Source organism: Chanos chanos, chromosome 2 (assembly GCF_902362185.1).
Source record: "Chanos chanos chromosome 2, fChaCha1.1, whole genome shotgun sequence".
Classification (NCBI taxonomy): Eukaryota; Metazoa; Chordata; class Actinopteri; order Gonorynchiformes; family Chanidae; genus Chanos; species Chanos chanos.
In genome coordinates this window covers 16,488,772-16,493,771 of record NC_044496.1, presented here as the reverse complement: position 1 = coordinate 16,493,771, position 5,000 = coordinate 16,488,772, and the positions used below count along the sequence as shown (strand labels likewise).

Here is a 5,000-nt window from a genome sequence, read left to right as displayed (position 1 = left end):
TTGCTCTGGTCTCCCCTACTGTGAAGCTAAGCTGACTGAAACCAGGATGTCATGCCTAATTACATACTGCTACTCCCTGTGAGTATAAAGTTAGAATGAACAGTACAGAAATACATTCCGGCATACGAAACTTTGACGTGGGAACTGATAAGGGTTAGAAAAAAGAGTTTTAGGAGCATTGAGATCCCAGAGTCCCAGTGCATGAGAGCGGATTTGTCACCTTGTCCTAAGTTCTCCTGTCCTGCGTTGGAAATATCTGTGATGACACTGAAGAAGGTCACATGACGTGGAATACTGTTTAACCCTTTCACACAGAAAGCTGCACTCAGATAACAACCAAACATTTGACAAAACTCCCAAAGAAAATGTGTAAGAATCTGAAGTTCAGTACTTGGAGGAAGGTTTGGGATTGAAAATAAAATACAGATCCTAAGAAATGTAGAGGAAAGATTTTAAGGACAAAAATATGCTCAGTGATTGGATTGGCTTGTGCATTTCCCGTTTAACCACTGCCATCTCCTTCCAAACACAGACTGCCTGTTTGGCATCAGCTACGCAAACGTCACCTTTGACCCCTGCTTACCAGAGGATAGTGGGGGTTACTGGCTAGTTTGTGGACACAGCCAAGACATTCCCGGAATAACAGGGACATTCCAACCCGTTTCTGCACACACACACTCAGTGTGGGAATGACACAGCAGTCTTTAACCAAGACGGATCTGGCTGGTCTTTCTTTCTATTCCTTTATCCATCTCCCGCTGTATCCTCCCTCCATCCCTCCCTCCGTCCCACTGACCTGATTCTGTCTTTAGTTAGAGAGCCGTCAGCTATCAGTTCTGTTTGTCACGTAAAACTGAGCTGTTTTCAACAATCTCAAGAGAGACTGTCATACTGCATTACCTTTCACACATGCACGCATGCACTTATATGTGTGAGCAACTACACAGCACACTGACGCTGAAAACGCAACGACAGCAAAAGTGACTGAGACGTTAGAGCAAATGAGAAGTGTAAAAATATAGCCCCAGTTTGTCTAATCTGTCACAAACAATCATACGTTTCACAGGGATACACATGTGTAGAATATGACATAGAGACTAAACTATATATCACATGCATAAGCACACTCTCAGTACACACACACACACACACACATAAACTTCAACCTTAGTAACAGCCCTTTTTTGTGGGCACTGAGTGTGTGAAAAAGTATGTGAGATTCTCCTGCTGGTCATGAGGACTGCCTTCCCCACATACTTAAGCGGGATAATCATGTTGATCCAGTTACCCCTGGAGTGTGTCCAGGCAGGAACCCGCAGACTCAACACGTTCCCCAAAGAGAGGACCTATCACTTACCCCTTATCACCTTACTGTGAGAAGACCATGTGGTCCATGCTGTTCATCAAAACCTACCTTCAACTAATCAATACCCTCAGAGGATTCATGTTACTCCTTTTGTTACGTGAATCATCATTTCATCCTTCTGCCGAGCACGCACACACACACACACACACACACACACACACACACACACACACACACACACACACACCTTTAAACATGGGTGATCTAGAAACTGAGAGCCTATAGCAAAGTCATAAATCACACTGCAGCACAACAAAGATTCATATCTCTTTCACACTCTCTCTCGCTCTCTCTCTCTCTCTCTTTCTCTCTCTCAGTCAGTATTGTTCTTTACCTGGTCTCTTGATCATAATCCTCAGCCAAAACACTCAATCCAGTTCACATATGACAGCGTCAGTCAATTCCTATTTCTTCCACTCCAGAGTGAGTATAATTCTAATTTTCACAGTTTGTTCAAGATGACTCCAGCTTTTTCCAGATTCTCCTCAATAAAATCACCACCACTGCTAATTTGTCACTACAGAAGCAGGCAGACTCAGGTCAGCACAGACGCTTGTCTTTGTGCCCAGTGAATAATCCACACAATGGAGCATTGGAAAGACTTCCGCAGCTGTAGTCTCAATGGGCACAATGCACAATGAGGAGAAGCAGAAACACATCTACACTTAAGAGAGAAAGAGAGTGAGATACAGTGAAAGAGAGAGAGAGAGAGAGAGAGGTGAGGCCATCCCTACCTGAGTATCCCGCGGCGAGGCAGGTGTGCTGTAGACAGACAGGGGGGCAGGGGAATCTGAGGGTCCACAGACACTCCCGTTACCACAGTTACAAGAACATCAGTGGGCTCCCAATTGAGGATCTAACACACACCCAGAGTCTTCCTCTCTGATCCACTCTCTGCCTCCTCAGCAAAACAGTAAAAGCTCTCTCTCTCTCTCTCTCCCTCTCTCTTTCTCTCAATCTTTCACTCCTCTGTTACTTTCCTTCTTTATCCCTCACATGTTTTCTCCCATCTCAGCAGAAATATTGTGCCATTGTGCCTCTTTCTGCTCTCTCTGACATTTTTCATGACTGTCCCAGACCTTCTAAGACACACACACACACGCAGGGGTAGAGAAACAGGGCAAAGGGCAGTGGTGTGTTTCTCCAGAGGCAGACTGAGTTGAGCTGTCCTCTGACCACATGCTGTCAGACATATATCAGCGGTCTTCCTCCAGAGACCAAGGCACAGCAGAGGGGGCCGGGCTGATAGGCACTGAGCTTTGCCTCCATGAGTTTGGGAGGACTGGGTTGAGGCGCACTGGGTTAGAGTAAGACTGTTTGAAGTCCAGTCTTTTGCTCTGACCCCAACAACCTTTTCCTCTAAAACATGTGACTCCAGACTTCAGCCACAGGGCATCCAGGGAGCCTCTCTCTCATGCACCTCGGCAATTTTGTCAAAATGCCAAATGCATCTTTTCATCAAGATCTGAGTGGAGGCCATGCTGATCATGAGGACTGAGTAAAAAAACAATATAAAAGGAGAGGGAGACTATTAAGCATTGAAAAGCACTTCTGCTCAGAACCAGTGAAATATTACATATTTATATGTGTGTGTGTTGTATCATGAGAAATACTGAGACTACACCACAGCAAGATCAGAGATGGAGAGAAGCCACTTTCAGTTAGCCAGTATCCATCCTCTTTATACCTCATTATTCTAATCCAACCCCAACAGAGAGCGGACCCCGGCTCTCCAGCAAAGCCTTGGCTCCAGTCCTGCTTACACAGTTTCTTCATCTGAACCTAGAGTCATCAGGCCCCCTGCTTACATTACTATCTAAACACGACTCCTATTCCAGGCCAGACCTGACATTACCCTCATCAGTGGGTGGGAAACAGACATGCTGAATCTAGAAACTAAGCTTTTTATAGCAACTGCCATGAATGCATCATCAGATTTGATTGTCGAACACTGGTAGTTGTCATTCTCACTGTGTATGATACACACACACACACACAAATTACACAAATCACATAGTCACAGACAAGACCATTTGTGTGTGTGTGTGTGTGTGTGTGAAGGAGAGAGAGAGAGAGAGAGAGAGAGATGGGTGGGGGATGGGGTGTAGAAAGTCTCTAATCCCACATGGGTGTTTATAGCCTGAAGGTTAACCACAGCATCCTCTGTAGCACACGGTGGAAGAAACACTACACAGAACCCGGGAAGGAAGACTGTGGGACAATAGAGAGATGGACAAAGAACAAAAGCAGCCCTTTGATGGTGACAGTAAATGAATGGACAAATGGAATAAGAGGAGGAGGAAGAGGAGGAGGAGGAGGAGGAGGAGAGAGAGAAAGAGCAAAAGAAAAAGAGAGAGAAAAAGAGAAAGAGAGAGAAAAAGGGAGGCTGGTCTGTTGCTTTGAACCGAAGGGACAGGGATAGTCAGTCCTGTGCAGGTGGGCACCCCAGGGGAGAGAGAGAGAGAGAGAGAGAGAGAGAGAGTCAGGGTCGGTGGTACATGTGTGAGAATCATAAACAACCTGAACTCTACTGCCCATGTCAATATGTTAGCTGATTTTAAAAGCCCTACAGAGAGAGCACCTAAACATGAAAGAGTCATTCCTACACTTCCCAAATACTTCTACAACTCTTCTGTGAGGGGAGCTTTGGTGCATATTACCCAACATCCTTTATTATCTATCAAAGGCAACATACATGCAAAAGCAGGACAGGTCCTCTGACAGGACCATCGGACAAGTCAATGAAAATGAAGGTACATGGAAGGGTTGAGTCAATCTTTGTTACAAAAGAACAAAAGAAATTTAATTCACTGGAACAAGAGCTTAGTAGCAGGAGTCCAGGACTGAAGAGAATACAACTGAAAAAATAAAAGAATTCTTATTATTCCTTCATGTTTCTTACAACATTTTGAATACGTGTGATGGGGCCATTGTGTGCAAATTTTGTACTTTATTGTGGGTCTCCTAGGACAGCTCAGGAGTTGATTTTGCGTCAGGGAGTATATGAGCGACATCTTAATGCCCTGGTAAGCGCTTTCTTGTCCAGTTGCCAGGTAAACGACCTATCATATTGAACTTGATATAGCTTACAGAGAGACAAGCCCCGCCCACCGCACGATACGCCAACAGACAAGCTCCAACACTGCTGGGATAACCTTCCCCAGTGTAAAAGAGGGAGGTAGTGAAATTTGACAATTTGTCCTTTTTTTTCCCTCTCTAGTTCCTTCTCTCTCATACTCTCAAGTGTTACAGGTTCTTTTCTCACGCACTGCCGCCCATCTGTGCCAGCGCCATTTAAAAAAAGATCCGTTTTACAGAGCATGGCATCACAACCCTACACTTGAACCGAGGCATTCTGAGTGTGGCTCAGACTGAGGCATAAAGAGCGGAGGAGCGGATCCCGTAGCAACGCTCCTCAAACGGAATCAGAGAACTACAACCTGTGAGAGATCACAGATCTCAGATAAAGAACCACCTTTCACAGCCACAACCCAGAGACCACATACAATCTATCCTACTTAACACTCTGCCTTCAGTACAGAAAATGCTCAGAAAGCCACAAAACAGGGCCCTTATGCCTTATTATTTGAATAGAAATGTCTCACTTTACCTCTCTGTGAACTGGTGGATGCAA

General features: G+C 45.1%; 1 protein-coding gene across 1 annotated transcript in view; it reads right to left on the bottom strand.

The window, feature by feature from the left end:
- nav2a (neuron navigator 2a) overlaps positions 1–5,000 on the bottom strand; it is a 75,764-nt gene that overhangs the window by 24,697 nt on the left and 46,067 nt on the right. The window lies entirely within an intron of this gene.